Source organism: Ranitomeya variabilis, chromosome 3 (assembly GCF_051348905.1).
Source record: "Ranitomeya variabilis isolate aRanVar5 chromosome 3, aRanVar5.hap1, whole genome shotgun sequence".
NCBI classification, from domain to species: Eukaryota; Metazoa; Chordata; class Amphibia; order Anura; family Dendrobatidae; genus Ranitomeya; species Ranitomeya variabilis.
The window spans coordinates 59725202-59753057 of record NC_135234.1 but is presented as its reverse complement, the minus strand read 5'-3'; the positions used below and the strand labels follow the sequence as shown (position 1 = coordinate 59753057).

The window sequence follows — 27856 nt, the reverse complement described above, 5'->3', positions numbered from 1 at the left end:
ATAGATAGATAGATAGATAGATAGATAGATAGATAGATAGATAGATTGAAGAAAAGCTGGCAATTAATTCGCTGCATACAGTAAAATCACAGCAGGAATCGGTAAAATTTGGTAAAAGTGCAGGAAATCAATTGCATTGCCACAAAAGTATTTTAACATAGCTAGATAGATAGATAGATAGATAGATAGATAGATAGATAGATAGATAGATAAAAAGCTGTCAATTCAGCAGCCACATACAGTAAAATCACAGCAGGACCCAACAGGATAGAATAGATGGATAACATACAGTATGTACACATAGAATAGATAGATATATATAGATGTCAGTGACATATACAATTAGTACAGGGCATGTGCAGCTAACTGTACATGTATTTAATTATTAAAAGATTATTTTTCTGAAAAAAATGGCATGGGCTCCCACATAATTTTCTTAAATAGCAAAAGGAAATGCTGATGGCTGAGGGCAGATGTTTATAGCCTGGGAAGGGGGAGATACCCGTGGAGCTTCCCAGGCTATTAATATTAGCTCGCAGATGTATACTTAGCCTTTATTGGCTACTAAAATGGGGAACCACTACAAAAATTATTTATGGTCCTCCTATAATTAATAACCAGCAACGGCTAGGCAGACAGCTGCGGACTGATATTATCAGCCTAGGAAGGGGCCATGGAGTCTATAAGACACCACCATTACTAACCCCATAGTCATATTGAGAACATACAGCCTGTCACCAAGCAGAGACACTGAGCAGCATCTGCTACCACTGCCCAGTGTCTTGCGGTGAACTCCTATAACCTTTCTGACAGCACCACGAGCATGAGAAAGTTATCATGCTTGCAGTGCCATCAGAATGGTCCTGGGAGTTCACAGCCAATGAACTCACTTCACCTATCTGATGTAAGCACGAGCACAGTTACAAATTTTTCCACCATGCTCGCACTGACATTAGATAGGTGAAGTGAGTTTATTGGCTGTGAACTCCCAGGACCATTCTAATGGCACAGCTAGTGTGAAAACTTTCTCACACTCGTGGTGACATCAGACAGGTTATAGGAGTACACCGTAAGACACTGGGCAGCGGTAGTATGTGCTGCTCAGTATCTCTGCTGGATGACAGGCTGCATGGTTGCATCATGAAACCATGCAGCCTGTCATCTACTGTAGATGTAGCAGAGCTAGACCTATCACAGGACAAATGGATTATTATCTTCTTTGCAAAATAGTGAGGAATATTGTTGTTTTTTATTTTAATTCTCTTGCAGGAGACAATATCATCACTGGAATGGGCGATGCATTAAGTAAGGTTTAATTAAGATTTATTAAATTAGTCTGTGTCATTCTATCAATTAGAGAACTTTATTCTGGGTGTGTGGTTTTTATACAATATGACTATGGGATTATAATGGGTGCGTCTTATAGACTCCTCTCCATTACTAACCTTTGGGCTTGATGTCACCTGACAATACAGAGGAGACATCTTCCATATTTGCAGAGGGAAAGCCGATGGCTGGGGCATATGTTTATAGCATGGGAAGGGGGTAATACTCATGGAGCTTCGCAGGCTGTTTATATCAGCTCACAGCTGTATACTTAGCCTTTACTGACTTTTAAAATGGGGGACCCCCAAAAAAATTGACATAGGGTTGACTTATAAAATCTAACTGGCAAAGATTAGGCAGACAGCTGCGGGCTGATATTAATATCCTAGGAAGGGGCCATGGATATTGGACCCCTCCCAGACTAAAAACATCAGCTCTCAGCCACCCCAGAAAAAGCGCAACTATAAGATCCGCCATATCTAGCACTTAGCTTTACTCTTCCCCTGTGCTCCATAGCGGTGGCAAGTGGTGTAATGGTTGGGGGTTTATGTCACCTTTGCATTGTCAGGTGACATCAAGCCCACAGGTTAGTAATGGAGAGGCGTCTATAAGAAATATTATTAAAAACACACACACCCAGACTAAAGTCCTTTGATTGAAATAATGACACCGACTCCTTTATTGAATCTAAATTAAACCATACTCACCGGATGCCTAATCCACTGAAGCCAATGTCTTCTGTAAGAAAAATAAAATAATATACTACAATATTCTTCACCTGTCAACTGAGAAGATAATAATCCATAATGTCCCACGATGACCTTGATGGCTTTGAGAGTGTATAGCACTGAGCTGCGGTGAGAAAGTTCACCGGAGTTCATCAGCTGACAGCTCCGGTGATCTCACTTACGGCACTACTGGCACTTATTCACTCATCTCTAATCTCTACCAAACACACCAGCTACATATGTAATTCCCATTGTCTTTCGATTGTGTGACACTGCTCTATTTAAAGTTCTCTTCACATCATTGTTGATGGGCAGCTTCTAATTGGTGTGGGCCCCAGTGGTGAGTTCCAAAAAAATCAGCTCTCTGGTGCTACATGTCTGTTGTGGAAAACCTTTTTGTTTTATGAAGCAAATTGACCAAATGATGCTCCCATTGACCGTAAAAAAAAGTAAGGTGAATGCTCTACGATCCCCACACTGTAGCTATGACCTTATCTCCACATGTCTATCTAACCTTTCTTTTCCACAACTGTACATGTACAATCAAATGATAATAAAAAGTTTTGTTGAAGCTAAACGACAGCAGCCAAACTTAAAATTTACTTATACAAGGAGAGTTAAATATAATACTATGAGCTCTAAAACCACGGGGAATAATGAATAAAGCAGAGAAACTACATTATGCATTTGCAACCTTAAATTAAATTATAAAATGCCCTTTAACTACTTTTAGTCTCTTCGGTGATACATTCCAAGCATCATACAAAGAATCTGGAAAGATCTGGGAGCCTGAAAAAAATGATGTGTAAATGTTAATGCCTGCCTCTCATATAACCCGGTAAAAGACAGGAAATTTCATTAAAGGGGCTTACTCATTTCACTTCCTTAAGGGTGACCTACAGAGTCAAATCATTGATCCAGAATTGCTTTTTGCTCTTTTCTATTTCCCAGTAAATGGTAACTGTAGCAATATTAAAGTAATAAAATTGTTGATTACCCAGAGGAATCACTAGAAAAGAACCATTAGACACTGTTCAATTTGAATACAAAGTGTTCATCTGTAATTGAAAGCATATTAATAAAGTAGATAACCATCATGTATAATGAAGCATCTAATGTAAAACTCGGTCAGTTGGTGGAGCTTTATGATACATGTGATATATCTATATGATCCCAGCTTCTATTTTAATACATCTGCTCCATCCATTCTTATTCCAGACTCACATAGAAGAAAGTATCTTAAATGTTTCTGCAGATTGATATGTTATAAAGAATTCTCCCATTGCTTCATTAAAGTCTCTTGCAGTCTCTGCCAAATGGATCATTCTTAAGGACCAATACAACTAAACTACATTGTGACTTACTAACCCATCTAGCTTTATATCTGTACATTAAATCATTATATCAGGGGTTATTATCTAATATGGGATAAAGCTTTACTGCAAAGGTCATAATTATTTTGTAGAATGCCAAACGTTCTCTTTCCTCATACGCATCATTTTATTTTAAACATGCTTTATGGGTGGCTTCCAAATCTAATTTTTTCACCACTTTTGACAGTCCACATGAAAAGTGCAGAGCAAGTCAAGCAAACATCATAAGTTAAAGGGTTTTCCACCTCTGGGTATCTTTTTATACTTATATTTACAATATGAGGTGAAGGAATGGATTCTAGTGTAGAGATTACACCAAAGGAGGAAAAAAAAGGAGAGAACCTTTTTAAATGTAGATAAATATATCTCAAGGAAAGTAAATATTCACTGGTATGATAACAATAATCCTACTCACAGATGTGAATTAACAGAACATCTGAAATGATGTTCTATAAAACATGTCTTTATTAATTCATCTGACAAAATCATTAAAAATGGAGCAATACAACACGCAGAGAGGACAGATCATGCATAGTGGATATCACAGGGAATCATAATAGGAAGTGGGTATAACAAAAAAAGTTTGTACGAATCCCAGAAATACATGGCTGTAGGTAAAATAATATAGAAGCGGCATTAGTAAATATATACATATTATAAAAAGAACTAAGTGGAATGATAATTAGATTATACAGGCACTCCAGATATCATAGGATAGACATACAATGGGGAAAAAAGTATTTAGTCAGCCACCAATTGTGTAAGTTCTCCCACTTAAAAAGATGAGAGGCCTGTAATTGACATCATAGGTAGATCACAACTATGAGAGTCAAAATGAGAAAACAAATTCAGAAAATCACCTTGTCTGATTTGGTAAGATTTATTTAGCAAATTATGGTGGAAAATATGTATTTCGTTGCCTAAAAACATGCAAGATTTCTGGCTCTCACAGACCTGTAACTTCTTCTTTAAGAGGCTCCTCTGTCATCCACTCATTACCTGTAGTAATGGTGCCTGTTTGAACTTGTTATCAGTATAAAAAGACTCCTGTGCACACCCTCAAACAGTCTGACTCCAAACTCCACTATGGTGAAGACCAAAGAGCTGTCAAAGGACACCAGAAACAAAATTGTAGCCCTGCACCAGGCTGGGAAGACTGAATCTGTAATAGGCATGATGAAATCAACTGTGGGAGCAATAATAAGAAAATGGAAGCCATACTTGACCACTGATAATCTCCTTCGATCTGGGGCTCCACGCAAGATCTCAAGCCATGGGGTCAAAATGATCACAAGAGCAGTGAGCAAAAATCCGAGACCTAGTGAATGATCTGCATAGAAATCAGAGCACCCCAGATGGTGAGAAAGCCACATGGCAAAACATGCGTTGGAGTCTTGGGGAGCTCTGATTTGGTGCTATTCCCTTTCATATGGTATGTCTATTTTATGACACCTGGTGGGGTGTCTGCATAATCTAATTATAAATCCACTTATAATATGTATATTTACTGACGCCACTGCTATATATTTTTAGCGATATCCATGCATTTTGGAACATATACAAAACTTTTTTGATTCTACCCACTTCTTATTATGTTTCCCTATGATATTCCTTGTGTAGGGACATCTAGCAAACACCTTTCAAACTTAAGTCTTTAATTACTGCAATCATGTATTTAATCAATGGCAATAATTAAAGGGCAAGGGCAGGGCCCTCTCCCGTCTGTACCAGTCTGTCATTGTTAGTTTGTTTACTGTAAGTGATATTTGTATTTTGATGTAACCCCTTCTCACGTACAGCACCATGGAATTAATGGTGCTATATAAATAAATGATAATAATAATTATTAAAGACACTTGTCTGAAACACGATAGCTAGATATCCCTATACAGGGGTTGTGATTTTAATGCTTATCTAATAAAAACTCTTTAACTGAAGATCCTGATGCTGGAATCCATTCCTCCTATTGTTTCACCTGCCGGTTTCCATTCTTGGGCCTTTTCTATGGGTGATCACACTTTTTTCTTTTTTACATATTGTTTTCTTTTAAAAGTTCTTTCTTTCCCTGCACATTCAACTTTGATGCTGTCTATGGGCAAAATCATGTGAGAGGAACTCAGTATAAGAACGATAAAACATTTACAAACTGTTTTGTTGGTCCGTCAGAACGGACTCACTGATATTTCCTCATTTAACTCATTTTGCAGCCAACAATAGCTAGGGCAACACAGAATATATGAAATTAGTGTATAATATTTTATAAAAAAAACAATAAATACATTGATTGTAGCCAAAATAAATGCATTCAAGCAAAAAAAAGGCAAAATGGTGAACAACCCATTTAAATCCAATTTTAAAGTTGAATTGTACAATGGACACAAAGTTATCTCGTCAGAATGGATAGTTGGGGTGAACTCAAGACCATATTCATTTATATATAGACTAGATACAAGCACTTCAAGGTCGTGTTGTGATACTTCCCAAATAAACAAAACATCATCAATAAATCTACGCCAAAGTACCAGATTTTCATGGAGTTTTCCAGCTACAAAGATTTTGGACTCCTCCCACTTAGCTACATATAGGTTGGCGTAGCTATAACGCTCCATACTGCAGGTGACGTCACTAGTACGAGGAGCCTATCGGCCATCTTTTTTGTTCCACGCGGTATCCAGGGAACGCTACCGGCCGGAGCTTCCCTGGACTAACACTACACTCTGCCATCCAACATGTACGGTGCCGCAGCCCCGGGTGCGTACACCGGGCAGGTGAACAGGTATCCAGCACGGTCCCACACACAGCTACATCCATCTATTAAGAGGTAAGCTGATGGGGATCGGCACCTGAGTGAAATCTGCAGTCACACATACTATGTGGCTAGTCTAAGGGTTTTGTTGGCAGATTTATCCCTTGCTACTGTTTTTAGGAGGATCTTGGAATCCACGTGGGATCTCCTTGGACCATTTGTTCCCTAAGTATTCCGTCGTGTTTTTCCTTTTTCGCATCCTCAAGCGCGGTATCTATTGGTTTAACAGGTGTACGTTGATATACAGAGGGGCACTACCCTGGTTGATTCCAGCAGCTGAAGATTGCCAGTTCCAGGGTGAGCGCCAGTGTTATTGTTTTACAGAATACAATCTGATAAATGAGCTAATGAATAGTGTTGAGCGATACCGTCCGATACTTGAAAGTATCGGTATCGGAAAGTATCGGCCGATACCGTCACAGTATCGGAATCCAATCCGATACCGATACCCGATACCAATACAAGTCAATGGGACTCAAGTATCGGACGGTATCCCTGATGGTTCCCAGGGTCTGAAGGAGAGGAAACTCTCCTTCAGGCCCTGGGAACCATATAAATGTGTAAAAGAAAGAATTAAAATAAAAAATATCGCTATACTCACCTGTCCGACGCAGCCGGGACTTCAGCGAGGGAACCGGCAGCGTTGTTTGTTTAAAAATCGCGCTATTACTTGGTTACGTGAATTCCCGGCTTGTGATTGGTCAGGTCGGCCATGTTGCCGGGACGCGGACCAATCACAGCAAGCCGTGACGAAATTACGTCACGGCTTGCTGTGATTGGTCCGCGTCCCGGCAATATGGCCGCCCTGACCAATCACAAGCCGGGACGTCACGGGAGGCTGGACACGCGCTCATTTTAAAATGGGCGCGTGTCCAGCCTCCCGTGACGTCACGGCTTGTGATTGGTTGCGCCGCGATCAACCAATCACAAGCCGGGAGGCTGGACGCGCTCATTTTGAAATGGGCGCGTGTCCAGCCTCCCGTGACGTCACGGCTTGTGATTGGTTGCGCCGCGATCAACCAATCACAAGCCGGGAGGCTGGACGCGCTCATTTTGAAATGGGCGCGTGTCCAGCCTCCCGTGACGTCACGGCTTGTGATTGGTTGCGCCGCGATCAACCAATCACAAGCCGGGAGGCTGGACGCGCTCATTTTGAAATGGGCGCGTGTCCAGCCTCCCGTGACGTCACGGCTTGTGATTGGTTGCGCCGCGATCAACCAATCACAAGCCGGGAGGCTGGACGCGCTCATTTTGAAATGGGCGCGTGTCCAGCCTCCCGTGACGTCACGGCTTGTGATTGGTTGCGCCGCGATCAACCAATCACAAGCCGGGAGGCTGGACGCGCTCATTTTGAAATGGGCGCGTGTCCAGCCTCCCGGCTTGTGATTGGTTGACCGCGACGCAACCAATCACAAGCCGTGACGTCACGGGAGGCTGGACACGCGCCCTTTTTAAAATGAGCGCGTTTCCAGCCTCCCGTGACGTCACGGCTTGTGATTGGTTAATGGCGGCCATGTTGCCGGGACGCGGACCAATCACAGCAAGCCGTGACGTATTTTCGTCACGGCTTGCTGTGATTGGTCCGCGGCCCGGCAACATGGCCGCCCTGACCAATCACAAGCCGGGACTTCGCGTAACCATGTAAAAGCGGGAATTTTAAACAAACAACGCTGCCGGTTCCTGCGCTGAGGTCCCGGCTGCGTCGGACAGGTGAGTATAGCGATATTTTTTATTTTAATTCTCTATTTTACACATTTTAACATTAATGTTGTTCCGATACCCGATACCCGATACCACAAGAGTATCGGAATCCCGGTATCGGAATTCCGATACAGCAAGTATCGGCCGATACCCGATACTTGCAGCATCGGAATGCTCAACACTACTAATGAACACTGCAACACCCTGGATATACATAGATCTCACATCCAGCCTTTATTACTGTGAGTGAAACTCCCACAAGTAAAAATCTGAATCTAGCTTCAGGCTGAAAAGTTCATATTAGGGTGCTTCAAAATAAATTAACAAATGAAGATGGCAGACTAAAACCACTAACATAAGTAATAATTGTGGTTCTTGTCAAAGATGTCCATATCCATTAAGGACTAATATTACTGTCTAAAGTATAATCACAACAAACTAGCAAATCTCTCAGCAGACTGCAACTCACATCACAAGCAATGGGTGGCCAGATATAGGCATAAACAGCTCCTCATAGAGTACCCGAAAACATGCTATTTTTTCAAAGCTAGTACTCTTGGGCCACTTAATTTGGAATGTTTAAAGGGAACCAGTCATGGAAAATTACCCTATTAACATGCATCTCTGTTCTGACACCGTGCGGCGCCTGCACTGAGAGCCGCACTGCAGGGAGGAAATTAATTTTATCCCTGTCTGCATTCAGCTTCCAATCACGGGGGTGACGTTGGCATGATTTCAGTCATTGCTCTGCATATAGCTGTAACTGTGCCCCCAGCACTGACTGACAGCAGCTCAGCATTACAGTTGACTGTCAATCAATGTTGGGGGGGCATGGTTACAGCTACCGCGCTTTATACACAAAGTGGTGACTGAAACTGTGCCAGCACCACACAGAAGCCTAATGCTCCTGGAGGGAATAGAGTTCACTTCCTCCTGGCAGTGGGGATTAACCCCATATCTGCATTATAATAGTATTATCCTACATGACAGGTTTCCTTTAACTAAGAGGAATGGTAAGCATGGGTACACCTGTAGAAAATTCCCAAAGCAAAGTAGATGAAAGACAACTGAGGTTATTTTTCTGGCTGAGATAACATATTTTTAAAACATCTCCTTTTAAACATTTTTCGTTTATATAGGGGACTTCATTGTTTAAGATCCTCATTTATTAAAGGCGCTATCCGGGAAGTTGCAAAAAACAAAAAATATATCTCAGCACTATCAAGCAGTTAATTGCAACTTGTGCGAGGCACCATTCTTCCCCGGGACAGAGCAGTCACAGACTGCTCCTGCCAGGAATTCAGCTACTATTGACAGCAGGCACCTCCAGTTAGGCAGCGGGGATCCGGTTGTCAATCAGAATGACCTCGAAAATTCTACCCTGTCGATAAAGCGGACCAGAAAACAAGCTTTTACTCTGTAGACGTGATGTCAGCAGAAACTTCTGAATCCCCAGCAGGAGCGGTCTGTGACTGCCCTGTGCCAGAGAACAGTGACATGCACAACTGGCAGGTAAGTTGCAATTACCTGCCTCTTAGTGCTTAGATACACTTTTATTTTTTTTTGCAAAGTCTCAGATATCCCCTTTAACTAGAACAAGCATCAGCCACGAAGAGTGTCTGTCTTCCTATATGAACTTCCGACCAGTATTATATTGATTGTTCAATAATTTAAACTAGAACTGTGCCACTCTTCCATTGACCTGTGTTGGCACTGCCTGGGAATTCAACACTTGCTGCCAAATTCCAAGACAGATTAGAGCTCATTGCTAGAAGTCACTGCACACTCAGTGACCAGATTATCATCAGGATACCTTTCTAACAAAAATAGAGTCCCAAGTAGTAACCCCTTTACGAGAATTCAAAGTGCCAGTTTCATGCCAAAAAATCCACAGCATGCTAATGAACTAAAATACCAAGCGGTATTTGCTTTTAAGAGCAGAAAGTGCAATAGGTCTCCAGAGAAATAGAAAAACCTGAGCAAAATTTAATGGATCCTGGCGATTCAGTGAATGTCAGGACCATTTTCATTTCATACAAGCAAGGGTAACAAGAGCGCTAGACCCTTTCCAATATCCTTTAGTAATCAATACAGAATCCTTAACTTATTGTACAAATTACAAGCCCCAATGAAAGCTGGAAGAGATTTAGAAATATACAAAAATACCAATGAAACTAGATTTTCTCAGAAACAAGAAATCAAATAATGAACAAAGTATCATTTGAGCCTATTTTCTAGAAAATCAAAGGATTGCAAGTGCCAAACAAAAGAGCATGGCAAGTGCAAATCATTAGCAAACTGTTCTCTGGTAATTCGTTCTCAGTCTAACAAGACATGTGGATCTTGCATGCACCTTTACATGATTGTGTTCCCTCTGTAAAGACATTCATTAGTATTCTAAAACCAACTCTCCTTCAGAATGTTTACTTTACTGTATCAAATATTTTATTTGGATTCAAGAACAACGAAGAAGCTAATTATAAGTAAACTAATCCTCGTCTGCTTGTTTTTTCCCAAAAGGTCTCTAGTAACCATCTGAAACCATTAACTCAGCTTAGAGATAATGTATTTGAAGGTTACTTGTGACATAGTTTTTATTTTGTCTTTATTTAAAAAGGAAGACTAATGTTTAACCCTTTTTGAACCTTCCAATTTTGGGGCATTAGAACAAAACATTTTTGGCAGCTCTTTTTTTTATAATTATCACATTCCAAGAGATGAATTAATTTATTCAAGGTGAATTTAATCCACGTCAAATTTTACAAAAATGTGTATTCTGCTGAAAACGCATTTTTTGAAAAATGCTCTGCCCAAATTCTGCAACAATGGTGGAACACCATTTTACGAAATCATTGAGGTCCAAGAAAATGGTTAAAATAATTATCAAATTCACTTCACCACTCAACTCTCCAGCTGACATTGCAGTGTGCGGTCAGGTTTTCTGTGCCTTTTCTTCTCCTTTTCTCTTATCTCACACATCCTTTTTGACCTTTTCACTCCAGGCCATGGCTTTGGTCTCAACCAGGCCTCTGATGTTATTGCAAGTCATGCTGCAGAAGCCTAATTGAGCTGAAAAAGATGACCTGTATTGAAGAGGCCTAAGGAGATGGATGTTTATTAGTCATGGGCATTGATGGATGTTCGGGCCTGGCAGGTTTGGCCGAAAATGTAAAAGAATTTGGTTTGGGTACCAGGATGGTACCCAAACCCAAAACCCATTCAAAATAATTGGGGGCCAAACATACAATTTTTGCAACATTGTGATCTGCATGGCAGTAACGTCATTACCGCTGTCAGATGACAGAATGAACCAGCAGTCGTGACTGGTAGTAAAAAGATTAGTAATCCGAGTGCAGTCCGATGTACTCTCACAGAGACAATGGAGAAGATGGAGAAACTAAGTTCTCCATCTTCTCCTCACCTGTGTTATAATTCTCTCATGTCTGAGAGTCGGATCTTAGTAAGATGACACTCCTTTAAAAGGGAAAGCTGGAGAATCATGACAGTGTGCGCTTCATACTCTGTCAAGATTTATCAGTCTGCATAAATAAGATATGTAAAACCTGTATGTGACAATTACTACAATTATTACATCAGCTTTCATTTAATAAAATTACATAACTTTAGCTAGGGAAGGTAAAAAACTACATAACCAGATGCAAAGTATTAGTGCAAACTATAGATCATCAAGGACAGATATGGCAACTCATTGGGTGGTTCAGCAAGAAAAAAATAACAGAGGGTGTAACAAATAGAAATTTCTGTTTTCTTCCTCACTGTAAGATTTGACAGGAGGGAAAAGTGTTTCTTTCATGAACACAGATGGGATGAGTTAATAGATCATTTGTCAGATCTGGTGCTCAGGGTCATTAAGATTCAGACTTGATTACTTGACATACAGATATTTTCAGAATCTTCAATGTTAGGGTTTCATATTTGATTAGTATTGAGATGACTTGCTGCCATTTCTGTCAGGAATTCACTTTGACAAAATAATGACACAGCTGTGCTCCGTCTTTTATTAGGACACAGGGGCATATTTAACAAGCTAAAAGTGATGGACTTTTTGGCATAATTTGTAGTGATGAGTAGGGTTGAGCGCAACGGGTCGTTCATTTTCAAAAGTCGCCGACTTTTGGCAAAGTCGGCGTCTCATGAAACCTGACCCGATCCCTGTGGGGGTCGGCCATGCGGTACGCGATCTTGGCGCCAAAGTCGCGTTCCATATGACGCGATTAGCGCCATTTTTTCAGCCAATGAATGAGCGTGGGCAGAGTGATGACATAGGTGTTAGGGGAGTGAACGCCTAGCGTCATGTCATCGCTTGTGCGCAGTAGCGATTTGGAATGTGCAAATCGAAATTTTCTGTTCTGGGACGGAGGGGGAGAGAGAGAGAGAGAGAGAGAGAGAGAAAAAAAAAAATATAATAATATCTTCACTGTGTTTCGTGTTTCGGCCGAAACCCGACTTTTCACTATGGTCGGCCGATTTCACTCGACTCGACTTTTAGGACAGTCGGGTTTCACAAAACCTGACTCGACCCTAAAAATCTAAAGGTCGCTCAACCCTAGTGATGAGCGAGTATACTCGTTGCTCGGGGTTTTCCCCAGCTCGCTTGAGTATTTGTGACTGCTCGGAGATTTAGTTTTCGTTGCCGACAGGCTGAATACATGTGAGGATTCCCTAGCAACCTGGCAACCCCCACATGTACTCAGGCTGGGTAGCAGTCATAAATCATGCAGCTGCTGCAACAAAAGCTAAATCTCCGAGCAGTTACAAATACTTGGAGATCACCCAAGCATGCTCAGGATATCCCAAGCAACAAGTATACTCACTCATCACTAATAATTTGCACCAAAAACTGTTTTTCATGACTTGCATTATAACTGTGATATGTTTTAGATGCTTTTTAGAACTTGTCCTACTAGGTGGTGTGGTCTCGCTGGAAATAGGTGCGGTTTGCTTAAAAAGCAAGGCTTAATAACATGCCACACAATGCAAGAAAAAAATGCACCAAAATTATGGGGCACATTTCTGGCACACAGTAAAGCTGGCTACACACATTAGGGATGAAGGCTGAACATTTCTTCAACAGCCATCTCAGCAGACTCATTAGTAGAGTTGAGTGAATTTTTAAAAATTTGGTTCCGATTACGATAGGCGGAAAATATTGTTTTTGCAATATTTTCCGAACACAGCCAAACGTCATTGGAGTCAACGGGGGTAGAAATGAACAAACATGTTCAGAACTGATCATCAAACATAAATTCAGCACAAATAAGGTACCAACATAGCATGAATATGGTAAATTCAGATTCGGAGACCAATTCCGAACACATTCGCTCCACCCTACTCATTAGCATTCCCATAGACATGAGTGCTTATTCGATTGAGTGCTCCTGTGTTCACTTTGACAATTCTGCTAACTGACCAGTCACACAGAGGCTTATCTCTAGGAGAGCAATGTGATCATCAATCTGAAGTCAGACATGTCTGAGCCACATCTCCCCCGACCATCATTCTGCCGGCATCCTCATACATATTAAATCATCAGCTAAACTTGTTGATATTGGTTAATTTTGCCAACATTGGTCTAACTTGTATGGGGGTCTTAAGCCAACAACAAGATGGTGTAATCTTAGAATAGATAGACTAGACTAGTCTTAAAATTAGATTTAAAACATATAATAAGCATAAACCACTTTGACACGTTTTCCATTTTTCAAGGCTCTCTAACCTAAGTTTGCTTTAATAGATATGCCCTGCTGTATTTCAGTGGTGAATAAAGTCTCCTAGATTCCATATGTTTCTGTTTTAAATTCTGATGTGAAAATTGCAATTAATTTATCTTTATCCCGGCACCATTGTTGGTTAGTGTTATTGGACTAATTCAAAAAGAAAAAAGCAATTTCATGATCATCTGAATGTGAAAATTTTGGCTGAACTTGTAACTTTTTTGGCTGAACTTGCAATGGCCACCACTGGGGAAAATAGTTCCAAGCATGGTGCTCACTGAATGAAATGGTTGGAAGTGTCTCATTCAAAAAAGGCTCTCTGTTGTGTTTAAAAGGATGTCAAAAGTTTCCATATTCTAATAAAGGACATTGACAGGGTTTTGTCTTGATGAGTGAATCCCATTTAATTTAAGGCTTGCATTTTTAGTTTTATTCAACTACAGTCAGGTAAAAGAGTGAATGACGATTTTTTTAGACTGATGTGGAAAAGACAGGATAATGCAGGGTAACAAATGACATAAGCAGGATACTTGTGATTCTTTCTGTTCAAATTTGTCCCAGATATCATGTAGACTTGGCTAAGGGTCTATTTTCGCTGTATTTACAGTGTCCGGATCAATGTCCTCTTCTGAAAGCTTAAGGCGTAAATGCCTAACAAATCTAAAGGGTTCTTCTTGCCTGATGGATGCATAAAGGTTGTTCTCCTGGCATTCAATGTGCTGTTATATGTTACTAATGATACCTTTTTCTCAATTGAAGGGAATTGCACAATTGATTACTTAATTCAATACTGCAAAAAAAATTCCACTCCAGCTTTGCTTATCATGGAGGCTAAAAGTAAAGCAGACATATCAGTAGAAATGCCGGTTGTTGTGGAAGGCGTTTGTCCACCCCCCCAAAAAAAAAAAAAAAATTCTGAAGAGATCCAATGTCATGAGAAGTTTAGTGTAGAAATCATATGCAAATCAGGTAGAAAGTGCATTGCGGATGTATCCATGTAAATGGATAGCTTCTTCCAAGTATTGGCACTTTTTGCATGGTTTCCATATGCCTTCAATGCTACATTTTCATTACTGGCACATCAAAATTAACAAATTGCTTTACATGACACGGTCATATTCCATGAGACTGCGCAATATTTTATAAAGCCATGGTAATGGTAAATCATAGGCAAGTTTTAAGACTTTGGAATCTAAATTTCAGTTTAGCTTTATGGCTGGATTTTTAAAGAAATAACTGGACAAAACTGATAAGCTATGCTACACTTAGTGTGGGGTCTGATGGAGTTTGCATGACATAGAGATAAAAAAACACAAAAGAAATTAGAACCATGTAATGCTGTATTTCATCGTGTCCTGTATTATGACTGCCAAAGCACATTCATAACAGTAACATACAGATAAGGCTACTTTCACACATCCGTCCCAAGCAGTCAGGCATAATCTGGCGGTGGGACGGATTGCTGGATCCGGCATAATTAGTGTAAAAACTTATGCGCCGATTCAGGTTTTCTTCCGGATCTGGGATAAAGATATAATGTTAAAAATAATTTAAAAAATTAAAAATCATGATATTCTCACCTTCCAGCGGCCCCGGCAGCCTTCCCGCAACTTGTGATGCTCCCACAAGCTTACGTTCCCAGTAATGCCTTGCGGCAATGACCTGTGATGGTGTAGCGGTCTCACGAGAGAAGAGAGAGAGAGAGAAAGAGAACAGGGCATGTGCAGTTTGGAGACCAGACTCCGGCACCGGATATCGTCATGTGGCGCATCCGGCGCCCATAGGCGTCCATTGTAAGAAAAGTAGGATATCGACGATTCCGGCGCCATCAGGTTTATCGCCGGAACAAAAAAATGTTCCTCTGTACATTTTCTCCTTCCGCTGGTCCGGCAATTTTTGCTGCATCCGGCAAAAAATGGACAAAACAGAAGGCCATCAGGCGCAATATGGCGCTAATACATGTCTATGGGAAAAAACAGATCCAGCGGCATCATTTGTCGGATCCGTTTTTTTCACAATTTGCCGGATTGCTCCTGATGGCGAAAAACGGATGTGTGAAAGTAGCCTAAGGAAGACAAATACCTGAACATGACGTGTCCCTATTCAGACAAGCTAAAAAAACCTTCCCTGACCCTGGTTTGTCCCTGCCTGAATGTAGAGGTTAGCACGCTAAGATAACTCAATGGCACCCCTACTTGTTGGCGACTTACTCTAAATTCCTTAGCAGCTCCTAATAATGCTAGAATAGCAGTTCCCTAAGAAATACAGGGAAAATACACAAATTTACTGCAACCAACACAAACTATAGTAAAGTGAATTAAACCAATAAAGTCTATCACTAACAGGAAACACCATCAGGGGAGCGTATGTAAAGGTGCACCCGAAAGGTGATAGGACAGACAAACAGCATAAATGAAAAACACCTGATACCCAAAACTGACAGAAACAATGATAACAGAACTTAAACACCCAAAGGTAATGTGTATCTGTTGTGACTCAGCGGAAAGCAACGCCAACCAGAGAACACAGAATCAAGGGTTTGAATCCAGAAGTATGTCATCCTGCACTGGATATAATACAGTGCATCACTTTTACCTGGAGTGATCCTTTAATTGAAACCTAATGTTTCTGTTAAATATAGCTCGAGTAATCAGAGTATAAATATAAGTTCACTCTCAGTGCTTCTGTTCTTTTTTAGACATTTTTTGCCACATTTTCCAGCAATTTATGTTGTTTTAAGTATTTTTCAGATGCTTTGCTTTACAGTCTAAATTGCATTATTAAAAGCATTACATAAAAATAGTTTAAGATCTGTAGCATTTAAAACATTTTTTAACATAACATTGAAATGCATTTTTTTCACTTATGGAAAAAATACAACTACATTTTTTGGTGCTGTTTTTTTGCTTCAAGGTTACAAGTGGATTTAAAAGGAATGAGAAATATAAATTGCAGCATGGTACTGCTGCTTCATGCTGAATCAATTTCTGGCTTTGTCTAAGAATGCTGTATCAAAACGACAGCAATGTTTCTTTAAAAAAAAAAAAGCTATTTCTAAAAACAACTTAATAAAAGTTAGACTCAATGATTTCTTATTTTGGCTAGAAACCACCAAACGGCTGTAAAAATCAATATGTATAACAAAATTCTAAGACCTAAAGACAACAAAGGAAGAACGTGGATCCAGGCAACTACAACAATGGTCCGGTAAGTCTGACATCAGTGGTTTGGTTTGAGGTCTTTAAAAGAGATGACCTGCAGAAATATATTGCAGAGAATAATGTAATAACTGAAAACCAGCATTGATTCGTGAAAGATAAGTCGTGTCTAATCTACGAGCTGGGTTTCGATGAGAAGATAATTATAAATCTGGATATGGGCCGAGCAGCTGATGTGATTTTTCTGGACTTTGCAAATGCACGTGATACTGCACCATATAACAGCCTTATACTGAAGCAACAGCAGCATTGACTAGGGAGCACTATAAGCAGATGGAAAAAAAATGCTACATTCTCAAAATGGGATTCATTTAGTAGTGGTGACCATAAGGATCGGTTTTAGGACCAATTCTTTTTATCCTCCTTATTAATGACCTTAAAAATGGGATTGAGGGTAAAGTGTTAGTCTTTGCTGATGAAACAGACTATGTACAGTGATATAAAATGAGCTTAGATTGTATATTATTACAGAACGATCTAGATTAGAATCTACATGGGCAGATGAAGTGTAATTATAATAAATGCAGAGTATTGCACCGCGGCTGGAGTAATCATATCTCTGTATATATGCTACATGGAAGTATACTTGGGACTACAGATCAGAAGGACTTAGGTAATCTGGATACAAGTAGGCTGAGCAGCAGCACTCAATGTCAAGCAGCAGCTGCAAAAGCATACAAAATTTTAAGGAGTATAAAAAGAAAAATAGAATCCAGTGATCCCAACAATTGTTAACCCTTTATAAATCACTTGTTAGGCCACCTCCAGAATATGGAATACAGTTTGGAGCTTCACATTTTAAAAATGATATTCAGACGTTAGAGGCTGTTCAAAGGTGGCAGCTAGACTATTACAAGGGATGGAACCTTTCATATGATGAGAGGTTGGGAAAGTTGTGCTTGTTTAGCTTAAAAAAAAGACGCCTCAGAGGGGATCTCATTTTTACGCACACATACAAGTGTGATCAAAATAAAGGACTGGCACATGATTTATTTGTTCCAAAGACCTTACAAATGGCCAGGGGACATATATTACATGTGGATGAATGGTAACTCTAGCTTCTTAATAGGAAAGGGTTCTTTACAGTTAGAGCAGTCAAACTGTAGAATGCAGGACCACAAGAGGTAGCAATGATGGAAACTATAACAGGTTTTTTGGGAGGGCTGGATGCACTTCTCACAAAAAATGGCATGGTGGGTTCTAGCGATAGACAGTGTGGAGAAAGGGTGAGCTTGATGGACCTTTGTCTTTTTTTAATTTATGTAACTATGTAAAAAATGAGAAAAGGACTGATCAGTTGTAAGCTCATTTGCAGACAATCTAGATAACAGACTGCAAAAAAAAAAAGCTTTTTCCAAACTCTCTTCTTATTTTAGGAATGATGGTGCTAGAATAAAGTAGCAATGTAGCAATCCACATGCGATTCATTGAGTAAGATCCTAAGTTGTTAAACATTGCTGTGATTACTTTTAGCACAAAATGATAAGCTTTGCCTAACCACATTTTCTGCAGTGGATCACATGCTGGTTTTATTCTCTCTTCGTAAAGAGTAAGTCCTGATCTAAGCCTCAAGTAGTAAGGCAATCAATGCTGATGAATGACTAGAAACGGTTTCTTTATTCCAACCCTTACTGAATAGAAAGTTTCCATTATCTAGTTCAACATCTTCACTCTATCAATTTGACAGGGGCGGGCAGGCCTACACTCCACTGGATTCTCTGAGCAAGTGAATACATCTTTCTCTTCTAATATAAAAGAAAAATCAAAGTGCTAAAGTGTACCGCAAACATCGATTTTAACAAACACAGACATGGGACTATTTTGGTTCCCTGCGAGTCCATAGTTGGTGTAAATGTTCCTAGAACCTAACAAGGCAAAGACTAAAATGGGTTTCAGAGGCGGCAATTATCTTGGCTGCATAATACCAGGAGGAAATTACTTTAGATAATTGGGTATTATTACAGTCACTGTGTGTGCTATACACCTGGTATGTGTCATGTATCGGAAGCAATAACTCTTTATATATTTTTGTACTTTTGTATATTTGTTTGCATTCAATTTACAAAAGAGACAAAAACTGATGTCACAGAAAAAAAAAACCTGTATCTATTCTTCTCATATCCATTTATTAAAGATGAGCGAATTTGCTGAAATTCAAATTTGAGAGATTTGCTTGAAGCTTGCAGGGAAATTTGATTTCCTTCAAAATTTTGTAAACGGAATCAAATTGCCATTTTTTAATTAATTCTGTTCTGAGATCTCTCAAAACCTCAGAGCACTATGAACAATGGCCTCTAAAAGTAAGAAATTATACATTCACCTCAGCCACACGCCTGTCCCTCTGTGCCGGCTCCCCACCCAGTATTCCGCTAACTCTCTCCATCTGTCTTGGGCCTTCTTCTCTTCAGTCCTTGCTTTTTAGATTCTACGGTGCTGACTAAGGCTCATATGCAACATCATGACATGTCAGCTAAGGACTGGCAGGGAACTGCAGAATTGGGACAGGTGATGGCTTAGATGAGTATAATATGTTTATAGTAACTTACAGATGACATTCTTTCTGAGTCGGGTGCCCCTATGAAAATTATTAATGTTCCCATTTAATAACAAACTAGATGGTGGCCCGATTCTAACACATCAGGTATTCTAGAATATGTATGTAGTTTACTTATGAAGATTTAAGAATATTCAGTAAACGTGACTGAACTACGTGGCACTGTGACTGACAGAACTTGTCCAGTAAATGTGACTGAACTACATCACACTGTGACTGACAGAACTTGTTCAGTAAACGTGAGTGAACTATGTGGCACTGTGACTGACAGAACTTGTTCAGTAAACGTGAGTGAACTACGTGGCACTGTGACTGACAGAACTTATTCAGTAGACATAACTGAACTTTGTGGCACTGTGACTGACAAAACCTGTGAAGTAAATGTGACTGAACTACATGGCACTGTGACTGACAGAACTTGTTCAGTAAATGTGAGTGAACTATGTGGCACTGTGACTAACAGAACTTGTCCAGTAAACATGACTGAACTACATCACACTGTGACTGACAGAACTTGTTCAGTAAACATGACTTAACTACGTGGCACTGTGACTGACAGAACTTATTCAGTAGACATAACTGAACTTTGTGGCACTGTGAATGACAAAACTTTTTCAGTAGACGTGACTGAACTATGTGGCACTGTGACTGACAGAACTTATTCAGTAGACATAACTGAGCTATGTGGTACTGTGACTGACAGAACTTGTTCAGTAAATGTGACTGAACTACATGGCAAAAAAAATGGAGAAGCCAGCACTGCTTACTGTCAGGACACAATACATAAGGTGCATATGCACATACTGAATTCTATCTGTATTTCAAATATGAGACATTTAGCAAACAATTGATCAATTCTTTGAGCTACCCCGCCACTTCACGGCATTCTCATAATGGGGCAGTAATACTCTACGTATTTTATTTACATTGTGCCATTACGGCCTCCTAAATGTATAAAGAGTGAGAGAAAAAAAAAAAAAAGGAAAGACCACATTAAATAACATTACCAAAAATGCAAACTGTACCTGGAGCATTTCAGAATCACTCCCTTGGTGCCGCGAAAGGCAAGCGCAGGTAAAAGCCGATCAGGTCCTGTGCGGACATTTCAGATCTGGCTTCCACACTTCCAAACCAGCACCAAAGTTAAAGAGTGAAACAGGCAGAGACACAGGTGCACAATTAACTGGAGCCTGAGGCAGGGCAGGGCTGCTGTGTGTGTGAACAGCAGCCTATCAATCACAATGAACACAGAAAGAAAGGCGTACCTAACCCAGCGTGCGCGGCAACAGTCGTGGTCAGCCACTTACCAATGTAAAGACAAAAAAAAAGGGAGAAGCCAGCACTGCTTAAGGTCAGGACACAATACATAAGGTGCATATGCACATACTGAATTATATCTGTATTTCAAATATGAGACATTTAGCAAACAATTGATCAATTCTTTGAGCTACCCCGCCACTTCACGGCATTCTCATAATGGGGCAGTCCTATTCTACGTATTTTATTTACATTATGCCATTACGGCCTCCTAAATGTATAAAGAGTAGTGTTGAGCATTCCGATACCGCAAGTATCGGGTATCGGCTGATACTTGCGGTATCGGAATTCCGATACCGAGATCCGATACTTTTGTGGTATCGGGAATCGGTATCGAATCCATATTACTGTGTAAAATAAAGAATTAAAATAAAAAATATTGATATACTCACCTCTCCGGAGGCCCCTGGACATCACCGCTGGTAACCGGCAGCATTCTTTGCTTAAAATGAGCGCGTTTAGGGCCTTCCATGACGTCACGGCTTCTGATTGGTCGCGTGCCGCTCATGTGACCGCCACGCGACCAATCACAAGCCGTGACGTCATTCTCAGGCCCTAAACTCCTCATTCTAGGAATTTAGGACCTGAGAATGACGTCGCAGCTTGTGATTGGTCGCGTGGCAGTCACATGAGCGGCACGCGACCAATCAGAAGCCGTGACGTCATGGAAGGCCCTAAACGCGCTCATTTTAAACAAAGAAGGCTGCCGGTTACCAGCGGTGATGTCCAGGGGCCTCCGGAGAGGTGAGTATATCAATATTTTTTATTTTAATTCTTTATTTTACACAGTAATATGGATCCCAGGGCCTGAAGGAGAGTTTCCTCTCCTTCAGACCCTGGGAACCATCAGGATACCTTCAGATACTTGGTGTCCCATTGACTTGTATTGGTATCGGGTATCGGTATCGGCGATATCCGATACTTTTCGGGTATCGGCCGATACTATCCGATACCTATACTTTCAAGTATCGGACGGTATCGCTCAACACTAATAAAGAGTGAGAGAAAAAAAAAGGAAAGACCACATTAAATAACATTACCAAAAATGCAAACTGTACCTGGAGCATTTCAGAATCACTCCCTTGGTGCCGCGAAAGGCAAGCGCAGGTAAAAGCCGATCAGGTCCTGTGCGGACATTTCAGATCTGGCTTCCACACTTCCAAACCAGCACCAAAGTTAAAGAGTGAAACAGGCAGAGACACAGGTGCACAATTAACTGGAGCCTGAGGCAGGGCAGGGCTGCTGTGTGTGTGTGAACAGCAGCCTATCAATCACAATGAACACAGAAAGAAAGGCGTACCTAACCCAGCATGGGCGGCAACAGTGGTGGTCAGCCACTTACCAATGTAAAGACAAAAAAAAGGGAGAAGTCAGCACTGCTTAAGGTCAGGACACAATACATAAGGTGCATATGCTCCAGGTACAGCTTGCATGTCATAGTAAAGTAATGGTGCCTTTCTTTTTATGCTTTTTTCATACATCTAGGAGGCCGTAATGGCACAATGTTAATAAAATACGTAGCGTAGGACTGCCCCATTATGAGATTGCCGTGAAGTGGCGGGGTAGCTCAAAAAATTGATCAATTATTTGATAAATGTCTCATATTTGAACTACAGTTAGAATTCAGTAGGTGCATGTGCACCATTTGTATTGTGTTCGTACCATAAGCAGTGCTGGCTTCTCCTTTTTTTTTTCTTTTACATTGGTAAGTGGCTGACCACCACTGTTGCCGCGCATGCTGGGTTACGTACGCCATTCTTTCGGTGTTCTCTGTGATTGATAGGCTGCTGTTCACACACACAGCAGCCCTGCCCTGCCTCAGGCTCTAGTTAATTTTGCAGCTGTGTCTGAGCCTGTCTCACCCTTTAACCTTGGTGCTGGTTTGAAGGTGTGGAAGCCAGATCTGATATGTCCGTATAGGACCTGATCGGCCTTCACCTACGCTTGTCCTTCCTGGCACCAAGGGAGTGATTCTGAAAATGCTCCAGGTACAGCTTGCATGTCATAGTAAAGTAATGGTGCCTTTCTTTTTATGCTTTTTTTATACATCTAGGAGGCCGTAATGGCACAATGTTAATAAAATACGTAGCGTAGGACTGCCCCATTATGAGATTGCCGTGAAGTGGCGGGGTAGCTCAAAAAATTGATCAATTATTTGCTAAATGTCTCATATTTGAACTACAGTTAGAATTCAGTAGGTGCATGTGCACCATTTGTATTGCGTTCAGACCATAAGCAGTGCTGGCTTCTCCTTTTTTTTTTTCTTTTACATTGGTAAGTGGCTGACCACCACTGTTGCCGTGCACGCTGGGTTACGTACGCCATTCTTTCTGTGTTCTCTGTGATTGATAGGCTGCTGTTCACACACACAGCAGCCCTGCCCTGCCTCAGGCTCTAGTTAATTTTGCAGCTGTGTCTGAGCCTGTCTCACCCTTTAACCTTGGTGCTGGTTTGGAGGTGTGGAAGCCAGATCTGATATGTCTGTATAGGACCTGTTCGGCCTTCACCTACGCTTGTCCTTCCTGGCACCAAGGGAGTGATTCTGAAAATGCTCCAGGTACAGCTTGCATGTCATAGTAAAGTAATGGTGTCTTTCTTTTTATGCTTTTTTTATACATCTAGGCGGCTGTAATGGCACAATGTTAATAAAATACGTAGCGTAGGACTGCCCCATTATGAGATTGCCGTGAAGTGGCGGGGTAGCTCAAAAAATTGATCAATTATTTGCTAAATGTCTCATATTTGAACTACAGTTAGAATTCAGTAGGTGCATGTGCACCATTTGTATTGTGTTCGGACCATAAGCAGTGCTGGCTTCTCCTTTTTTTTTTCTTGAACTACATGGCACTGTGACTGACAGAACTTGTTCAGTAAACGTGACAGAACTTCATGGCACTGTGACTGACAGAACTTGTTCAGTAAACGTGAGTGAACTATGTGGCACTGTGACTGACAGAACTTGTCCAGTAAACGTGATTGAACTATGTGGCACTGTGACTGACAGAACTTGCCCAGTAAACGTGACTGAACTACATCACACTGTGACTGTCAGAACTTGGTCAGTAAACATGACTGAACTACGTGGCACTGTGACTGACAGAACTTATTCAGTAGACATAACTGAACTATGTGGCACTGTGACTGACAGAACTTGTTCAGTAAATGTGACTGAACTACATGGCACTGTGACTGACAGAACTTGTTCAGTAAACGTGATTGAACTACATGGCACTGTGACTGACAGAACTTGTCCAGTAAACATGACTGAACTACATCACACTGTGACTGACAGAACTTGTTGCGGACTGCACATGTTGCTGATTGGTCGCGGGCGGCTGGTGCGACCAATCAGTGACGCGGGATTTCCATTACAGACAAACAGACAGAATTAGAGGATTATATGGTAGATAATGTCCTCGGAGTGCCCACCCTGACCCCTATACATTTGTCACTCTTTGTTTCATTGGAGCTATTTGCTAAATTCTAAAAAGTTCATTTTTTTCACAATAATGTACACTCTGAACCCCATCTTGAAAAAAAATGAAATGTATTTATTTTTGCAAATTAATAATAAAGAAAAACTGAAATATCCCATGGTCATAAGTATTCAAACCCTTTACTCAGTATTGAGTAGAAGCACCCTTTTGAGCTATTACAGCCATGAGTCTTCTTGGGAATGATGCAACAAGTTTTTCACATCTGGATTTGGGGATCCTCTGCTATTCTTCCTTGCAGAGCCTCTCCAGTTCCGTCATGTTGGATGGTGAACGTTGGTGGACATCCATTTTCATGTCTCTCCAGAAATGCTCAATTGGCTTTAGGTCAGGGCTCTGGCTGGGCCAGTCAAGAACTGCCACAGAGTTGTTCTGAAGCCACTCCCTTGTTATTTTAGCTGTGTGCTTAGGGTCATTGTCTTGTTGGAAGGTGAACCTTTGGCCAAGTCTGAGGTCCAGAGCACTCTAGAAGAGGTTTTCATCCTGGATATCTCTGTACTTGACTGCAATTATGTTTCCTTCAATGACAACCAGTAGTCCTGTCCCTGTAGCTGAAAAACACCCCCATAGCATGATGCTGCCACCATCATGTTTCACTGTTGGGATTGTATTGGGCAGGTGATGAGCAGTGCCTTGTTTTCTCCACACATACTGCTTAGAATTATCACCAAAAAGATCTATGTTCGTCTCATCAGACCAGAGAATCTTATTTCTCATAGTCTGGGAGTCCTTCATGTGTTTTTTAGCAAACTCTATGCGTGCTTTCATATGTCTTGCACTGAGGAGAGGCTTCCGTCGGGCCACTCTGCCATAAAGGCCTGACTGGTGGAGGGCTGCAGTGATAGTTCATTTTGTAGAACTTTCTCCCATCTCCTTACTGCATCTCTGGAGCTCAGCTACAGTGATCTTGGGGTTCTTCTTTACCTCTCTCACCAAGGCTCTTTTCCCACAATTGCTCAGTTTGGCTGGACGGCCAGGTCTAGGAAGACTTCTGGTGTCCCAAACATCTTCCATTTAAGGATTATGGAGGCCACTGTGTTCTTAGGAACCTCGAGTACTACAAAAATGTCTACATTTGTCTTTTTTCAGTCAAGATGTGGTGCAAAATGTACATGAATGTGACAAAAATTGAACTTTTTTGAATTTACCAAATGGCTGCAATGAAGCAAAGAGTGAAAAGTTTAAAGGGGTCTGAATACTTTCCGTACCTACTGTTTTTTGGCCCTCAACAGTATTCAGCAAGATATGAGTTGGTCAACCACCAATTTGCTGGATTTCAGCTAAAGGAATTGCTAAAATTTGCACAATGGCAAATCCTATTTTCTTTTTACATTTAGTTCATTTGATATCCTTCAAATATCTATCTATCTATCTATCTATCTACCTACCTATCTATGTCTGTCTAAATTTGTATCTGAAAGGCTGCTGTAAACTGAGGAATATTAGAATTTCCTATTTTTGTTAAAAGTGTACAAAACAGGTAACTATTTCAACATGTGCAATTTTGATTTGAGTTTCCCCAGTTATTGCCATGAAGAATGCAATACATTGCTTTTGACAAGTTCACATTGTATTATGCCCTCCATATATTATTTATGCCATGACATTTTCAACACATATGTAATGGAGGCTGCGATGAATGCTTAATGATGGAATATTTTACCCATGTAACTGGATTTCAGAGAAACAATATTTGTCAATGGCTGTTGATGGATGTCACTGTTTACAATCAAGGTATCAAACTTTTGGATTCTTTCAGTAATTGGGTGATAGACAACCAATCCACCATAAAAACACATACATATTAAAGAAGCACTCCTCCCATCAAAGTGTTTATCCTAAAAATATATTGCATTCATCGAATTATATAGCATTGTGTACTTACAATTGCTCATTTTGCCTTTCTACCCAGTTAATTCTGTTCTTTTCCATTTCGTCTATGACATCACATTATTAAAAAAAGACTAGCTGAATTGTTCTAAGCTCTATGTAGAAACAGGAAGTCTCTTTTCCCTGCATGAGTCATCACTGCAAAAGTCCAGTGGGAGGAGGTAGAGGAAGCAGCTGACTGAAGAGGGGGATGACTCATGCACGGAAAAGAGACTTCCTGTTTCTATGTAGAGAAGAGAAATGAGAAGCATTAGCTGGGTAGAAAGGCAAAATGAGCAATTGTGAGTACACGGTGCTGTATAATATGATGATTGCAATAGATTAAGAGGATAAAAGCTTTTATGGGAGTGTTTCTTTAAAAAAAAAGATCAGCAACATTTTAGAATATAGAAACATGCATAAAAAAACAAAGTGCACCATACCATCTCTGCTTCGTCAAATATTTGGACAATGTGATTTTGAGCCATAATCATAGGATACAGGTAAGGAAAGGCACATATATTGTAGGAGGAGACCATGCTAGGAATTTTATATTTGAGGCAAAGACTTTCCAGTTACGCTTCTGGCATTAACAGGAAACTATAACATGAGATTCATAAAATTTTCACTGGAAATATTTGTTTGGAAACTTACAGTACATGTAAGTACAATGCTGCAAACAGTTAATGCCAGTTGTCACTTCAAAATATTAATTACTGCTTCTAAAACTGCATGACATGATTCTGTTGCTATGGAGATAAATTTCATATTTCTGTTTCTATGTTAGCATCAACCGGTTATCTAGATCTCCATTGTTTGTATGGAATGCTATTCCTTCACAAATAACTGAAATAGAACAAGAACATTAATTACAGTGTCCAAAGAGAATACCAATTTATTTAATATTTTAAACTATAAATTTGAAGAAACTTCTGTTTTTTTTGTTTGCAAAGTCAAATGAGAATTTGAACCCCAAAGTTTTATTTTATTATTTTTAGAATTATTATTATTATTAGTTGTGGAAAAAAAAGAATGTACAATGAACTTATGTTTAATACTGGACTAAAAACAAAAATGAGTTACAGCATCCTAACAATAAAGTTTTACGAAACAATGACTTGATTGCTTCAGCAAAGATCGGTTGTTACCGTTTAACAATTAACTTTCTGTGTCAGTTCCTTACAGTATTCAAGATATCTGCTTACAATGCAACAGGGATAGTTATTGATTACTCCTAGGAAATAAATGGTCCGATTGGTCAGGGACAAAAAATGCTGGAAACAGGAGTTAAAATCACGACTGACCCTAAGAAGACAAAAAGTCTCCTTTGCCCATATAAAAAGACCAATGCTATTAAAGGGAAACTGTCAGCACAATTTTGCTATGTAATCTGCCAGCATAATGTCGGGGTCAAACCTCTGAATTCAGGGATGTGTCACTTATCAGGCTTTGTGCTTTTGTTTACTTACAATGAAGGTTTTATCACAAGGATAATATCACTGCTGGGCAATGTCTCACATGACTTCTAGAGCGACCACGTCCTGTCCTCTGATAATCAGCTCACTGTCAATATACAATGTACATATAAAGCAGTGGAGTGGGCGGGATTAGGTTTCTGAGCTCTGCTACATGCCACATCTAAAAACTCTGATTGTGTCACAACTGCTGCACCCAGTAAACTAAGTGATAAATCACTGGAATCAGGGTCTCTTTTTTCTAATTTATGCTGCTATCA

At 40.3% G+C, this 27856-nt stretch overlaps 1 long non-coding RNA gene across 1 annotated transcript; it reads right to left on the bottom strand.

Annotated features, from left to right (window-relative positions):
* Positions 1 to 2778: 2778 nt before the first annotated feature.
* LOC143817941 (uncharacterized) lies at positions 2779 to 26158 on the bottom strand. Its single transcript, XR_013224219.1, has 3 exons — positions 26138 to 26158; positions 5403 to 5516; positions 2779 to 2843 (listed from the first exon to the last, which is right to left on the bottom strand). It is a non-coding gene; the product is annotated as an uncharacterized LOC143817941 (long non-coding RNA).
* Positions 26159 to 27856: the final 1698 nt, after the last annotated feature.